This window comes from Hypanus sabinus, chromosome 20, assembly GCF_030144855.1.
Source record: "Hypanus sabinus isolate sHypSab1 chromosome 20, sHypSab1.hap1, whole genome shotgun sequence".
NCBI classification, from domain to species: domain Eukaryota; kingdom Metazoa; phylum Chordata; class Chondrichthyes; order Myliobatiformes; family Dasyatidae; genus Hypanus; species Hypanus sabinus.
The window spans coordinates 30,282,317-30,300,014 of NC_082725.1; the positions used below are offsets into that span (position 1 = coordinate 30,282,317).

The 17,698-nt window shown below is 41.1% G+C and overlaps 1 pseudogene; it reads right to left on the reverse strand.

Annotated features, from left to right (window-relative positions):
• The window catches only part of LOC132378202 (RNA-binding protein 25-like), a 55,805-nt pseudogene extending 44,727 nt beyond the window's left edge, over nt 1-11,078 (reverse strand).
• Between the last annotated feature and the right edge of the window lie 6,620 nt (nt 11,079-17,698).

Genomic DNA, 17,698 nt, shown 5'->3' on the forward strand with positions numbered 1-17,698 from the left:
GAAAGGTGGTGGAGACAGATACAATAGGTCTTTTAAGAGACTTTTGGATAGGTACATGGAGCTTAGAAAAATAGAGGGCTATAGGTAAGCTTAGTAATTTCTAAGGTAGGGACATGTTCAGCACAACCTTGTGGGCTGAAGGGCCTGTGTCGTGCTGTAGGTTTTCTAGGTTTCTATGTTTCTAAATTATTTTAAATAACTTAAATGAACAATTTCTAATATTTTCCAGTTACATTTTTCTTTGGATCAGTTATTAGCTTTGATTGTTAATGTCTGCAAAAAGTATGTTTTTCACAAGATTTTTTAACCAACAGCTGAACCAAAGATGATTAACTATGGTAGAAAGACAGGCAAAGAAAAAATGTGTTAAACTCTCAGCAGGTTGTGCAGAATACGCACAAAATGAAACAGATGTAACATTTCAGTCATCCTCTTTTTGAATTATAATTTCTCGTATCTGCAGTTTTTTTTGGTTTTCACTGATTGAAAGAAATTGTGTAATAGATTTGGTTGATGGCTAGAAGTTATGAGCACTGCTTTCAGGATTGTAACATTGCTAATTGTCCCTTAACATTGCATGAAATATCTCATAAAAGGACATAACATCGTACAGCATGTTTGAAAGACACAACGTTGTCAGGATCCTTTATATTGTTTCACAATGCTGTTTCAGAAAATTCGGAGATTATTCAGAAGCTCTAGTTAATTTTCTTACAGGTGCAGGATTTGAACATTCAGCTGAGACTCTCTTACAGGTATGTTCACACCATCCGATTCTTCCCATCACTGAGGGCACCTGTTTTGTTCTACATATTTGCACCCAGTAATGCCTTAGTGCAATTATTGTGCTCTAGAAGAGCCACGTATTTGCTGGAGTGATGGGTAGCCAGGCCCAGAGACCCACATGGCTACCTTCAAGTAATGCTGTCAGTGAGTTGACAGGGATATTTTTCCAAGGAACAGCTGGTGGTCACTGTTAAAGAAAATATCAAGACCTTCAAAAACTGGTGCTCATAACTTAAGACATCACCTTTACATGTGCAGCTCCTGTGGTGGCGCCTCCTTCTGGTGGCACTCTGCAATATTACAGAGCTAGGGTGTCATTTTTAGTGCTGCTCTGCCATAACTTCATGAGTTTACCATCAATGAACTCGGTCACTGCTAGCCAAGATTCATCAAGAGGAGGACCTGAAACTGGAACAGCAGGAGCAGCATGGAGAAGGAGAAGGAGAAACAGTCAAAGCAGAAACCCCAACTGGGGTTGGGGGGGGAGTGTGGTAGAGTGGCAGATGGAAAGAAAAAGGTTCAGAGAGAAAGGAAGCAGGAGCTGCATTACGTGAGTGAATATATTATGGAGTAAGGTGCTGGCAGAGTGACTGAACTTCTGAATAAGATTGTTTATAAGCATTTAATACTGATAGCAGCTAATTCTTCTGTGAGAGGACTGCAACCATCATTTCTCAGACCCATATGGTAAAAGAAATCCAGAGAGTTATGAATTTTGGGCATTATATCATTTGTCAATCTTCTTTCCAGTTATCTAGCTAATCAAGATCTCCCCTGTAATTTTAATAAACTTCTTCACAGCCCACAGTATTACCTATTTGAGTATCACCTGCAAACTTAAGAATCATGCCATGCACATTCATGCGCAAATAATGAACAACAAAGCTTCTAGCATCCACCACTGTAGCACACCACCAGTCACAGGACTCTAGTATGAGATAACCTTTGATCATCATTCTCTGATTCCAACCATCAACCAATTATGAATCCAGTTAGCCATCTGTCACTGGTTTCCATACAGATAGCCTATCATGCGGTCTTACATAATCCCTTTCTGACTTGCATCTCCTCAGATATATTATTTCACATTTCCCGGAGTTAACTTTGTACATTTTTTCCTGACAGAGCAGACAACATACTTTCCCATAGACTAAAGCATTGTATTAAACCAAACTTAAAGTCATGCCCGAAGTCACTGCTTTCAACCTCCCTTTCAAAGAATAAAATCCAGTTAGTGGGACACAAAGATAGCATAAATGTATCACCTCATAATAAAGATATCATTTTCAATTATGAACAGAGACTGGAAATTGTATCCTTATATTTGAAAATGATATTTAAGGAATTGTTTTACATGGAATGAAGGAAGTCGGTGAGGGAACAAATAGAAATGTTCAAAATTATGTAGAGCATTGACATGGTGGATAGTGAGATAATTTTGCCAATACTGGATTGTGTTTAAAATCAGAAAATTTTTTAAGGTGAGGATTAAAAAAGTTAGAGGGGAACTGGAGAGGAACTTTTTCACCTGGGGATGGTTGCAATCTGGAACAAACTATCTGATGACATGGTGGAGGCAGGTATGCTCATAGCACATAAAAAGGATCTGCATAACTTGGATGACTAAAGCAAAGCGGGCTATAAATCAAATGCTGATAAATCAGATTAGTATTGAGTTATACAGCACAGAAACAAGCCCTTCAGCCCTCCACATCCATGCTGACAATAACTCCAAGACAAATCCATGTTGACTCTCCTTAATTGATTCATGCATTTTATTACAACTTTCCCAATTTGCAATGCATATTTGTAAGTTATAATTATGCAAGGCTCGAGAAACCAACATGCTTTGTTAATCTTGCTTATGGATCTTCCATCATATTGGTCTTTCCAATCGAAAGTTGATTCGACTGTGTACAACTTAGCTATATCATGACAAAAAATAAGCATACCATTTTCAGCAGATCCTGAAATCATGTTTTCAAAGTTCTTAAGATTATTTGCTTATGTTTATGCATTTTTATAATCATGTTATACAGGTACTGCAGATTTTAATCAATGACATTCAAGTGGCTTAAAAATGTTATTGTCTGAATCACATCATATAATTTTATAATACATTTGACAAGGAGTTTATTATAATATTTTGCACATAAAGCTTTCTGGTAAATATTGTTGTTTGAAGTATAGACAGTCCTATCACTGGGTTTTATGAATTCATTTCTGTGCCTAAGGAATTGGTGTTTTCTGGGGAATTGCAAACTTCGATCATATGAAAGAATTTTGCTAAAATATCTAATATCAAAGGAATCTGTAGGTTGAGAGATTGTTATTCCCTGTATATTGAAAGCATTTGGCCTAATCCAATACGGGGATTCTTGATTCCTGGCTTTTCCATTCTACTCCCTTCCCCTATTCTCTTGCCTCTTTTTCAAACTCAGAACTTCTGTATTTTCCTTCATGCATTCCACTCTGGCAGTCTGAGTCTGCATTGGGTTGACACACCTGGACAACTTTCTTGATGCAGCAGTGAGTTCCACTGGGAACATTTTTTTCTACCAAGAACTAGTTCATATCTGTCCTCAAAATAGAACTAGTCCTGAGTCTAAATGTTGCTCAGGAGAATAGCTAACACAAGTATAATCATGAAAAGATTTCTGCAAGTAGTACAGAGACAAACTATCAGACCACAGATCAGAGAGCCAGCTGCTGTAATGGAATATCCTTATTTGGATTTGTTAAAAGTGCTTTGTTAACAAATGGGAGTAAAGCCATGGAATAAATGAACAAGCTGACACATCAGATTGTGTGAGATAAAAATCAAAAGAAACAGCAGATGCTGGAAATCTGACGTAAGAGCCAAAATTACTGGAAATGTCTAGCAAGCCAGGTAGCCTCTGTGGAAAGAGCAACAGGGTTAACGTTTCAGAATGAAAAATCATCCACAGAATTAGGAAAGCCAGAGAGAAAACAATAAATTAGATTTAAATGGCAGAGAAAGGGTGGGCAGGAATAGAGAACACAAAAAGAATACTTGGGTTTGGATAAAGCCTAATTATCTGAGATGTAGGTTTTCACAAGCAACGTAAAAAACAGTTGTATAGTGTTGCACTTCGATCCAGGACACTTTTGTCCTGTCTTTAAGCTGATCAGCTGTGTCATTGAACATACTTTTGATCCAGAACTAAGCAGTTTGTGTTGCAGTGTTATTTTTTAATGGATTTACTCCAGGAGAAAGGAAATGGAATGTCAGATGAACTCTACGTTTAATCTTTCAAGAGCTCTTCTCTTGTCTAACCTTCCAGGATGCTACACTACAAGATTTACCAAATTAGACACTTGAGTTGAGCAGAATGCATTTAATTTATATCTTCTCAAGTTAGTTGGAATAATGTTGTTTTGGAATCTTGCTTGATTGATCTGCCATGAACTGATGAAGCAGAATACGATGAACTGCATTGGGCTGTGAAATTAATAGTAGCATTTGGTCTGTGAAATTGCTTTGGTTTCTGTTGATACAGGAAATAACCCAGGAAATTTAGTTTGAAGGAAGTTTTTCTAAGTACGTAAAACCCAGTGAAGTCCACAAAGACAAGGAAAAATATCAAGTCCATTCTTGTCATGAATTCAACAAGAAACAGAGTAAGGTCTGATGGAGTTTCAGAACCATTGTCTTCACCATCCTTCAGGCACAATTTAACTTGGATCCAGCTATACTTCTTAAAGGAGGACATGGGCTAAATTTCTATTTTCTCCATTGATCATTAAGTCACCACAAGGCAAGCTAATGAGATTGTTGGTTACTGATTGGCAAGGGCAGTGTTTTCCACCTTTACAGAGCCTTGTATACTAATCAGTATTGTTATGAATGTACCACAGCTCTGAGGGGCCGAAGGGTGCGGGGTAGCCCCCTCCTTTGTGAGAATCGCACGATCACTATTGATTTGGGTCAGGAGACCCAGGAAATGAGAGAGAGACGTGCGAAATGTCTCGTTCCCCGGCAATATAAAGCTACGGGAAATGGCCATTGTCTCTTGAAGACAAACTTGTGTATTGCAATACTGTGCTACGTGGAAGCCCTCAGGCAAAGTGGGCTGGTTGAGGGAGGAATTGCATCACCCCCAACCTGATTGACATCTGAGACCCTGTGAGTCAGGATAAAAGAAGTTCTGTGGGAACAGCCCCTCAGACGCACCAGAAGAAACGCTAGTGATCCCATAATAGTGGAAGCCGGTAGGGAGGAGGCCACGTGCATTCAGTTCCATTTGCCCCAGAAGCAGTGGCTTTTACCACAGGAGACTGGCTTTTAGCTAACAACGGGGAAACCAACTCCCAAAAGACTTGAAGGATTAGCATAATAAAAGAACTGGGCAAGCTTAACCCGTCTCTCTCTCAAACCCAAAACACTGCAGCTTGAACGAACTAACAGTGACTTTCATATTTCCATCGGACAATACATTAACCCCTAGACAACGATAGAGCTATTTCTTATTGATTATTATTATACCTGCGCTTTTAGATTTAGTATTGATGACATATATTATCTGTATGTTTGCATTGATCTTATTTTTGTGTCCCTTTATCAATAAATACTGTTAAAAATAGTACCATCAGACTTCAACGGACCTCTCTATCTTTGCTGGTAAGTGACCCAGTTACGGGGTTTCGTAACAATCTCGTCTCGAGATTTGACACCAAATTGGGAGGCCAGTATCCATTCAGGGATCATTTTCCTGGTCTGATGAATGTTATCTATGTAGCAGACTGAGATCTGATAAACTGATGACCTCTCTTTTGTAACTTCTAGTACAGTACCATAACAATTGTGAGCTTTGACGTTGTGTATGTAGAATTTGCACTGATCATGTAGGCATGATCCAGTTCCTTCTCACAACCTAATGATATGCAGGTTTATAGATTAATTGTCTACTGTAACTGTGTCTACAGGTGAATGGTAGAACCTGGGTGAGTATGAGGAGATGAGGTTACAGGGAAAATTAGTTTGGAAATCTGATTACTTACTTAGCATAGACTCAACAGACTGAATAGTCTCTGCTACCTAAAGAAAAATATCAATGGTCAACACAGAGCCAGATTTGCTAGAATTGGCAACTATTTACAACAAAAGGCTGGCTCACACTGTGGATGTTGTGTTAAAGCAAGGACAACATCCTGGCAAGGATGACTGCAGCAAGGCGTGTAGTCAAACCCAGAAAAGTGAGACCACAGGAGTCAATTTTATTTACTGCAGACAGATAGGTGAGAATGATGATAGCAGAGAGTTATCAAACCAGAAGAACATGGCTTCCTTTTATATAGTAAGGAGTGCCAGAGACAAACGAGATAGGAATAACGAACGGATGTGAAATATACCCAACAGCTAAGGGACAATTGCTTTTCAAAATTCAGAATATCATCAGTTGTCAGCTGGAAGTTTAAGAATGGCAGTTTTCTGTCCAGGCTTCAGAACAGTGTGGGTGACAGGGGCCATTTGAAACTAATTTTACTTGTGCACAAGTAAAGTAAATTCTGTTTGAGTTGTACAAGTGCCCAGTTATTTTAGTTACTTTATTTTAATATTGGTGACGGCACTGCCAAGATGTCAAATGGCATAAGGAAGCCCATTGTTATGGGATAGGACTCAGCCTTAGTCGCTGATCAGTCCTAAATTCTGGGCTGTTCATATCTGAGCAAGGCTCTGAGTGTGCTGCTGGAACACAGGTTTTTTTCCTGTGTGGCGTTGTCAAGTTGTACCAACACCTTAGTCATTAACACTGGAAAGCAGCAACACTAATGAAAAGGTAGTCTTGGTCTAGCTTGTGCCGTGCACGAGGTTGCTGTGGCCCAGGTCAAGTTCTGCATGAATTTGCCATGGTCCGTGTTGGGTACTGCTTGAAGCACAGGCAAATTCAGTAAGTATGTGGTTGAAAAAGGAATTCTAAAATGTGTGCGTCTCTGTGTGTGCCTACGTGTGTGCACCCTGACTGTGCGTATGTGTGCATGGTAGCATGAAAGTTGCCTGTCCCAGTCCTCTAAAGGACTCTGGTAGTGTGCATGTTTGTACATTATGGACCAGAAAACATTCAGCATGTTGAGAAATATATTGTATGGGTGGACTGGATGAGTGTCTGCAGATGTGCTGCAAGAGAAAGGCAAATGTGATAAGACAGGGGTGATCTGTGTTTGTTTAATGTAGATGTGAAATGCAAAAAACAATTAGACAAATCCTGTAAAAAAGAAAAGAATGAGCAAATGCTAAAGGAGGAAAAGACACAGAAAGAACAAGCAAAGTATAAAACTACTTCTGTTTTTAAAAGCAAACAAGTCTGTAGATGAACTACATTCTGTACCCTGCCTTCCCCTGACATAATTTCAACAAAGGCCATGCCAAGTGATGCTTCTTGACATCAGCCCGTGCTCAGCATTAGGTGGCCATTCCCAATAGCACTATGGGAGACAGGAAGCTGCAGAGGGGATGAGCAAAACGTTGATTTTATTATTTATTTTTGTTTTATTTATTGAAGTACAGCCTGAAACAGGCCCTTCTGGCCTTTTGAAGTGACCACCCAGCTCCTCCTTACTTTAACCCTAGCCTAATCATATGGCAATTTACAATGATCAATTAACCTTCTGACCTACTGGTCTTACTATTGATGGTGAGGACATACAAGTGGTGAGGATCTAAACGTACCTGGGAGTGCACTTGAATGGAGCATCAACACAGAGGCTGTGTACAAGAAGGGCCAGAGTTGCCTCTACTCCCTGAGGAGACTGAAGTCCTTTGGTGTATGCAGGCTTCTCCTTCACATGTGCAACCAGTCTGCTGTCACCAGTACAATCTTCTATATGGTAGTGTGTCGGGGCAATGGCATCAACGTGAGTGATGCCAATGGGCTCAGTAAACTGATTAGAAAGGCTGGCTCTGTTATAGGAGTCAAACTGGACTGACTCACTGGAGGCTGTGGTGGAATAAAGAACCCTATGGAAAATACTGTAATTCTGGACAATGTTTCTCACCCTCTGCATGCCACCTGGGCTGAACAGAGGGGCACATTTAGTAATAGACTAAGACAACTGCACTGCTCCAAAGAGCACTATACGAGGTCATTCTTACCCTTGGCCATGAGGCGCTATAACGAGTCAACCTGTAGCCAGGGAAGCGATGACTTCCTCCTGTTAGACTGATTGTGGTAACTTATTTTTTATTCTCTCTACTTCTCTTCTAATATTTATATCTGTGCTCTTGTAATGCTATTGTGACACCATAATTTCCCTTGGGATCAATAAAATATCTATCAATCTATCTACTTGTAGATTGTGGGAGCAAAGTGGAACACCCAGACAAAACCCATGCAGTCAATGAGAAACGTACAAACTGCCTATAGACAGCAGTCGGAGCTCCTTCAACTGATATAGTCGGAGCTCAAAGAAAATGTTTCCCTCGCACTGTAGCTTGATATAAAATATACAGTGCCTTACCAACGTGCGCATAGATGTTTTCAAAAGTATTCCAGATTAACTATAGAAGCACGGACGCTCTCCTTAATAAATGCTATTACTAAGTTGCAACCTCGGTTTAAGGAAAAACATACTGTTGTGTGCAATGAGAGAGTTAAGTAAAATTGCGAGTCTTTTGCAGTATTGTCAACAGCAATGACAACATCAAAGGATTAAAGTTGTTAAGGGGATTGGGGACAATACTTGTGTGAGATTTTCCAGGCTGCTTCACTATAGCTTCTGGACAATATTGTACATTGTTTAAAAAGTATTACAATTGCTGCCCTACACAATTTAAATGTTATTTTAATTTATAGCTTTGTTCTATATTTAACCAAATTGACAGTGACGAAATTTTGGCCAATCATTACCAGATTAGCTTCTGCTTAAAATTTCACTGTGAACTTCATTTTTGCCATTACCTGCTTTATACACATATGGTTCATGTGACCTACTTGTGCCTGGTAATTTTTGTTTTGAACAGCGTAGCTGTTTAGCTAATACTCTTCTAAATATGGAATAATTTCTAAATGGGCTTTGCAGTTCTTTGATGCAACAAACACGGAAATGGGACAGTAGACATGGTAGGGGTAAACATAGGAATATCTATCAGGGCTATGTTTTTGTTTGCAGACAGCTTAGCCACTTGCCTCAAAGATACCCTCATGCGAAGGCAACTCTGATAACTGTTTCAACTTCCACCACCACCAGCACCACAGACTGCACAGTTTAAACAATCCATTCCTGAACTGTACTTAAGAACTTGTACAATTTGAATTCTAGCCATTGTAAAATGCCACCTGAGGCAAGCCCACACGCATTTTTTCTTTGACAGCTTTTCTTCCCGATCTGATACCTGGAAAGATTTTAGTGGAAAATCCTTGTGGAAATGTGGTATGTGGAAGGCAGAGGAAAGTCAAAATGGCACTAAGCAACTCCTATGCTTGCATCTTCGGAAACAATATTATTTATGACTTTGATATCTTTTTATTTTTTTCCTTTTCAGGGTGCGGGTACTTTTGAAGACACTGACCTGGAGTTACACTCGGACTTTGCTTCTTTGCGGGAATGGGACCTGCTCTGAGGGCCTCATAACGGGACGCTTTTTGATATCCCGAGGATGGGGCCTGGAAGGCGAGTGTGCCCTCGGGATCTGGGATTTTGTGGCTCTGGGCATGTGCTGGTTCTAGGCCGGTGCCCGTGGCCGAAGCGTCGCAGGAGAACATGGAACCTCGGGAGCAGCGGGTCAGCTGCCGTGTGCCCGGAGAGCCATGCCTTTCTGGTGCTGACTCTCTGGGCGCAGAGCTCGGAAAAAGCAATGGAACAGACTTTTAACATTGTAAATCAGCGAGTTGTTTGTTATGTCTCTCCCCTCACTGTGAAATGGGGACACCTCTTTTTCCTGTATTAGGGAGAGAGAGAGAGAGCCTGTAGTGTATTGAATACTGGGTGAACAAGTAATTTTTGGGGTAGTGCAAGTCTGTGTCTTTATTGATGCTTTGCTGTATGCTTGAGTGCTCGGTGGAGGGTGCTGACGCTTTTTTGCTGGTGGGGTAGGGGTGAAATTGCCTTGATGCTGCTTGTGTATGGGAGGGTGGATTTGGGGAGTCTTTAGGGTTCTAATCTTTTAACTGTCATTCATTCTTCGGGAAACTCCTCTGTTTTAATGGCTGTCTGTGAAGAAAAATAATTTTTGGATGTATATTGTATACATTTCTCTGACAGTAAATGCACCTATTGAAAGCTATTGAGATGGCACAGCTGGCTACCTACCCTGCTCAAGCACTGAACTAGTTTGCCTTACCAAAAGCTTGCACCCTTACAGCAGCTGCTGCTGTAAACATTTACACCTAATCTCTTTATGCCTTAAGAGCAGATCGCACACTGCAGTGGGCAATTATGAAACCTATGTGGGCTTCTCACCTAACACACACAAAAAGCTGTAGGAACTCAACAGGCCAGGTAGCACCTATGGAGAAGAGTAGGGTCGACGTTTCGAGCTGAGACTCTTCAGCAGGACCTTTCAGATGCCGCCTGTCCTGCTGAATTCCTCCAGCATTTTCTGTGTGTTGCTCTGGATTTCCAGCATCTGCAGATTTCCCCTTGTTTGTGATTGGGTTTCTCACCTCTTCCGATCAAACACACAGTGAAATAACTGTGAACTGTTTCCTGCTTTCAAATTACTTGCTGCAGTTGCTGTCAACCACCACAAAGGGACTCATGCTAACAGGAAGGATAAACTAACCAGAAGGAACAAAAAAGATGACTCATTTTCTAAGGCATCAATAGCAGATCTTTCTGGCCACATAGTACTCCAGTGTGATCAGGCTGCCAACGCTTCACAAATTCTTTTAATGAACTAATGCAAAAATGATGTGAGATCAAAGAAAGCCCCCTCTCTTCCTGAGGAACAGACACACAGTCTGGCTACACTCAAGGTGAGGAAGGCCTAGCTAGGGCACGCCCACACAAAGCTGCAGGAACGAACAGCATACCTACCTGATCAGGTGTTGAGGGACTTTGCGGCCCAGCTAACAGGAGGTCTTAATGGACATCTTTAGTATCTTTCTGAAACAGTTAACTTTGCCTGTAGGCCTCAAGGCAGCCACCATCATTCTGGTGCCCAAGAGAGCAATGGAAACTGGCCTAAATAATTACCACTCAGTGGCAAGGACTTCAACTATCAGGAACTGCTTTGAATGGTTATTAATAGACCGTATAAAATTCCACCTTCCAGCTACTTTGGACCCTTTCGAGTTTTCCTGTTGTTCAAACCAGTCCACTGATGATGCCATGGCCTCGGCCCTCCACTCCATCCTGTCCCAGCTAGACAATGCTGCCTGAAATGGCAGGATGTTGTTCATCAACGTCAGCTCAGTGTTTAACACGATCATCCCTCAGAGGTTGGTGGGTGAACTGTCCTCGTTGGGACACGACACCCCCTCTCTGGAACTGGATCTTGGACTTCTCGATGGAAGGACCCTACTCAGCCTGAGTTGGGAGCAACTCATCAAGCCCCATCATGCTGAGCTCCGGTGCCCCGAAGCGTTTTGTGCTCAGTCTGCTGCTGTTCACGCTACCGACTCACAAATGTGCTGCCAGATTCAGCTCAGACTGCATCATTGAGTGTGCTGAGGATACATCAGTGGCTGGGCTCATCAGCAACAATGATGAGTTGGTATACAGAGAGGAGGTAGGTTGCTGATCTTGCATCATTTGACAAGCCTCTCTGAGTCTCAACGTAGACAAGACGAACAAGATGATTATGAACATCAGGAAGGAACAGGTCAGCCACTCTCCACTGCAAAACAATGGCTCTGCCATGAAGAGAGAAGTGAAGAGGACACAGCTCTTTGGCATGGACATAATGGACAATCTAAACGAGAACCACAACATCTCCTCACCAGTCAAGAAGGTGCAGCAGTGTCTACAAATCCTGAGGGGATTGAGCTGTGCAAGGCCACTCACCCCTACTCTAACAACTTTCTACAGGAGCACCATCAAGAGTACCTTGTCTAGCTGCGTCATTGTACTGTATGGAAGCGGCAAAGCATCGGACTGCAAGACCCTACAGAAGACAATAAAAACCACTGAATGGATTATCTGGTAATGTAATGGGACTGTTACCAAGGAAGAGCCCAAAGCATTGTTGACGATCCCTACCACCCATCCCACAATCTCTTAGATGCACTACTGCCAGGAAGGACAGGTTTGTTACCCCTGAGTTAAACCCCCAAACCTGAATGACCAGTGGACCACTCTTAGTCTGGCCTCTACCCTTTGACATGTGTGGCATGGGTGACCCTACCTAGAGTCAAAGCACAAGGCCCTTATTCTAACCAACATAGCCCTCCGGGTCATTGAAGCATGCAAGCCTCCAATCCCTATGACAAGGTTATGGTCCTTTTGGAGGTCTAATAATCCAACCCAAGTTTACTGGAGGACTACAGTCAGGAGGTTGATGGATTAAAAATATAAATATAATATCATTTTGTGAGAATTTTCCTCGCATCACACCTGTGTCATTTAAATTTTGTTCAAAAGAGAGTAACAGATCATAGTGTGAACTTTCTAAATGATCAATATGATAACAAATTAAGATAGTAATGTTCACTTTTTTTCTGTCCCAAGCATTTAAGAGGTGTCCTGCCCCTTGATGAAGCTACACATTTATTTGCCAACTCAGCACAAAATTGATATTTTAAAAAATCTAAGCATTCTCAGCATTCAGGTGCAAGTGGTTTTCTCCAGTGGGAATTAGAAGCAGTCCACTATGACACAACTAAGGCATGGGGAAAGATTTAACTACTAAATACAGAGTAGCACATAATCTGGGGCATTTTAAATGCCACATGCTCTAAAGTGCTGTGACGGTGCAATAAATTATGAGTAATTTTGTTAACTTCATTAACTCAGACATTGTCCTTAGCTGTGTCACAGGTTTGGAAAGGTGTCATATGGATTCAGTGCAAGAAAATATGGAACCAGTAAAAGTTATCCCTGAATAAAATAAATCTTGGAGGAATCCTATTTCATGCTAACTTCAAGAATGTTTTGAATTGAGATAAGAATCTCAAGTAAATATGATTCAGCGGAAATGGCTTTTCACCTGAATGTAATGTACTTCCTGGCCCATTTGCTGCCACAACAGAATCGATGTAGCAGAAGTTTTACACTCAGGCAATTCATGAGCAATTAGTATGTCCAGGGTTATTACTTACCACTTACAAGCAGGAATGACATTTAGGATATTGCTGCCAGACTATGTAATATTCATCGGGTATGTCTATATAACACCCATTTGTGATCATCTAGATATTCTATTGTTTTCCAAAAAGACTATATGTTCAAGCAGCAATTTTAAACTGAAAAACATTCTTAATGTTTTCGCCCATGTACCTACTGTAACAACATCATACTCGGTACACCAGATACCCAGGGACGTCTGTAGGTAGTGGTTTGTGTTTGCAATGTTCTGTGAATTCCTTTAACCCTTTGAGATTGTTGGTTATCTTCCATGGGAGTAAAGTGCACAATGCAAGGATGCTTTGCTGCAAAGGAGGAGGGGCTCCGAAATTACCATTCTTTAACTGCTTTGGAGGAATCTACTCCAGGAAATCCTCGTATCAAACTGTCAAGAATGAAAATCTGCTCAGAGGAGTTATCACCAGACCTATATTTTTTCCTCTCTGATCCCTTTCCACCATCCCCTAAATACTTCTGAATAGATCTGATCATTTCTGACTTTCAGATGTCACCATTGTCTCCTTAGGGCAGGGATCTCAACTTGGTGTCCATGGACCCTTCAGTTAATGATGGGAAGGGGTCCATGGCATAAAATAGTTTGGGAACTCCTGCCATAGGGAATAGAAATGAATTTGTCAATTTTTTTTTGTGTAAACCAGTATATATATGTAAACAATGGGAATGAGGTTTAGAATCACATCCAGAATCACATTATATCAGAGAATTGTACTTTCTGTGACCCACACCAAAGAATCTTTCAAGAGATCAAAGTCAAATCCAAAAGCCATTTTATTTTCCAGGATATCAATATGTACCCACATCATCCTGATTTCTGAAGGATCAATGGGACGTTGAGATAGTTCTTGCTTGGACACTATTCTACACTAGTGACAAATGTTTCAGAGAACTAAGCCTTTACTGAAGGAAAATATCCACATCAGGGATGAATTCTGACACAAAACATCATTTAGCGCTTATAGGTCTGGTGAACGTATTGAGCGTTTTCTACTTTGTTTCAGATTTCAACACCTACTTTTTTTTTATTCACAGAAGGGAAAGACTCTGAGGCTCTGGTCCAAATCCAGGCAAAGGAGACTTGCTTGGATGGGCATTTGGGTCAGCATGGACCAGATGGGCTGAAGGGTCTTTTTCTGTGCTCTATCATTCTATGACGCTGTAGGGAATTGAGCACAGTGTAAGGATTGGCAAGTTGATACAGTATTTCCGTCCATTAATTAAGAACATCTCCACACTTTGCAAGGAAGAAAAATTATACTCTGAAGTTTTACTAAGTTATGAAAATCATAGATCAGATAGATAAAATAATACCTTTCAGGATTAACTTCCTCCCTTGTGACTACTGGAAAAAAAATAAGCTGTTAATCCAAACGTAGGCTAAACTGCCACTGTGGCTGCCTTGAGCGATATTGTTAATTTAATACAGAGGGTAGCAGCATGCCACCAGACAAGCAAATCCTTCAATCCAATTTCCAAATCTGCTCTGCTTAATGTTGTCTACCAGTGTAGTAATTCTATTGACCTCTTGCTGCACTGTCTAGACCTGATCACTCATTCAGCCAATTCATTGTTGTGCATGAGGCTGATCAGTGCAGTCATACTTTGGAATAAATTGGAACCTGCAATGTGATATGACCATTAATTTTTTGCAGGATAAACTATTCTGTGGCTTCTGATTCTGGCAAGAAATTTTGGATCCAGATAAAACATTGTTTAAACCCAAAAATGTGCTAAGACAGGGTGTGCTTGTTTCCCAACAATTGAGCAAACCAGACAAAAAAAGGTTGCTGGAAAAACTCAGAGGGTCATGCCACATCTTTTGGGAGGAAAAATTATCGATGTTCCTGCATCAAGATGCCTTGACCCAAAGTGCCAACAATTTCTTCTCCATCCCTTTCCCCATTCTCCCAACCCTAGATATCATTCCACCTGCTTAGGTCCCCCAGCATACTGCTGTTTTTGTTTTAGGAGGGGTGTCCTGTGCATCGGGGTTGTGTGGGGGTGAAGGGTGTCCAGGGATCTGTTAGGACTGCTATTGGGTGATGATCCTGGAAGGAGATAGCTAACATATTGTCTGCCAGTTGTGAGGATCCATAGAACTATGCCAGAAGAACTTTCGTGTCTTCACCAGTTATTTCAAGGTGAAACCCAGACCCACAGAATACTACCCTTTCATACACACACACACACACACACACACACACACACACACACACACACACACACACACACACACACATCTGTTAATCCCACAAACTATTATCTCATCTGTACCCCCACACATCTTACTTACTCCTATAACGACCCAAACCTCTACCCTCCATTGATATTCATTTTCCACCTGGGCACACTGTCACCTCAGAAATTTATACAGAGGTCAACAATTTCAGGTAACCATCTTTTTCCTGAGCATTATTAATGTAATGTCACTATCTATAACATTAACTCAGTTTTTTTTCTCACTTCACAAATGTTGCCTGATTTGCTAAATATTTCCAACAAACTCATTTCTATTGCAAACTTACCTTTTATTCACTCCGCATCTTTCCTCTCCTCCACAACAGAAAGTTCTGATGAAGGGGTCACTAATCTTAAATATTAGCTATGTTTTTCTCTTCAGAGATGTCTGATATTAGCTATGTTTTTCTCTTCAGAGATGTCTGATATTAGTTTGTTTTTCTTCAGTAGCTGTGATTTTTTAAGTGAGAATTATTATATTAATTACACATTTTATGAATTTGAGTATTTGTCAATTGTGTAATTTGTTACAAGTTAATTCCAAACTTATTTTAGAAACTTTCAAATTAACTCAACATATCTGCTCTTTAACCACACCTTTGAAATGTTCATTATTGCTCTGTGAACATCATCTTTTCAAATTTACACATCAAATGTTGGAAGAACTGAGCAGGAGAGGCAGGATCTATGGAAAAGACTACAGTCAAAGTTTCGGGCTGACATCCTTCATCAGGACTGGAGAGAAAAAGATGAGGAGACAGAGTAAGAAGATGGGGGTAGGGAGAAAGAAACATGAAGTGATAGGTGAAATGGGGGGAGGGGTGAAGTAAAGAGCTGGCAAGTTGATTGGTGAAAGAGATACAGGGCTGGAGAAGGAGGAATCTGATAGACAGAAAGCCACGGAAGAAAGAAAAGGGGGAGGATCACCAGAAGGAGGTGATGAATAGATAAGGAGATAAGGTGAGAGAGGGAAATGGGAGTGGGAAGTGATGAAGGCATGGGGGTCATTACTGGAAGTTCAAGAATCGATGTTCATGCCATCAGGTTGGAGGCTACCCAGAGAGCATTGCTCCTCTAACCTGAGTGCGGCCTCATCACGACAGTACAGGAGACCATGGACTAACATGTCGGAATGGGAATGAGGAGTGCAATTAAAATGGGTAGCCATTGGGAGATCCTGCTTTTTCTGGCAGATAGAACATAGGTGGTCAGTGAAGCCATCTCCCAATCTACATTGGGTCTCACCGATATACTCCAAATGCAGTAGAAGACCCCAATAGAAGTGTCATCTTACCTGGAAGAACTGTTTGGGGCCCTGAGTGGTAGTGAAGGAGGAGGTGTAGAGTCAGGCATAGCACTTGTTCCTCACTACCATTCAGGGCAGGTTCTTGTATAGCTTGTGTACGGTGTTGGAGATGTATTTAACCACGCAGTTATAACTGTAAAGCACCTTTGTACATGAGATGGAACAGATAGAAAGTGGGGGGAAAGGAACCGTTGATTTCTGTGCCAAATTTTTAGACAAATAATTAGCAATGGGAGAGACAGAAACCTCAAGCTTCTTACCTCCCTCAAAGTGTACCATCAGTCAATTCATCCAACTGAAGAAGACGTTTGACAATTTCACTTTGCTACTGGGACCATCTCTAACTGTTTTGAGATCGTTATTGATACTCATCATTAGTAACACCATATGCTAATATTCATTGTAATAATTATATTCAGTAAAGCTACCGATAGAAAAACAAGGTGAAATTGGAAGCATTTTCATTCCGATTCCCATTCTCATTCTGACGTGTTGGCCCATGCCCTCCTCTTATGTCATGGTGAGACGACCCTCAGGATAGAGGAGCAACTCTGATATTCTGTATGGGCAGCCTCCAACCTGAAGGTATGAATATTAATTTTTCCTTCCGTTAATTTTCCCATCCCCCTCCCCTATCTTCTATTCCCCATTCTGGGCATTTACCTCCTCTCACCTCTCTTTCACTTCACCCTGGGTCCTTTCCCCCTTCCACTCTCCTCTCCGATCAGATTGCTTCTTCTCCAGCCTCTCAACTTTCCAATCCACCTAACACCTTCCAGCTATCTTCCTTCTCCCCCAACCTTTTTATTCTGGCATCTTCCCCCAGTCCTGAAGCAGGGTCTCAGCCTGAAAAGTCAACTGTTTATTAATTTCCATAAATGACACCTGACCTGTTGGGTTCCTCCAACATTTAATGTGTGTGTTGCAATGATTAGTAACATTGGCTTTGCCCACATGAGTCATCTAAATGTACCTCAAGATAAACATTAATAGCGAATGGTGTTTTTACAAAATACCTTTAGAGTGCTTTTATCTCTACAGCAATTTGTTCATCTTGGCACCCAGAAAAGCTCCCTCAGAAACATAAATCAAGCCCCAAATGTGGTG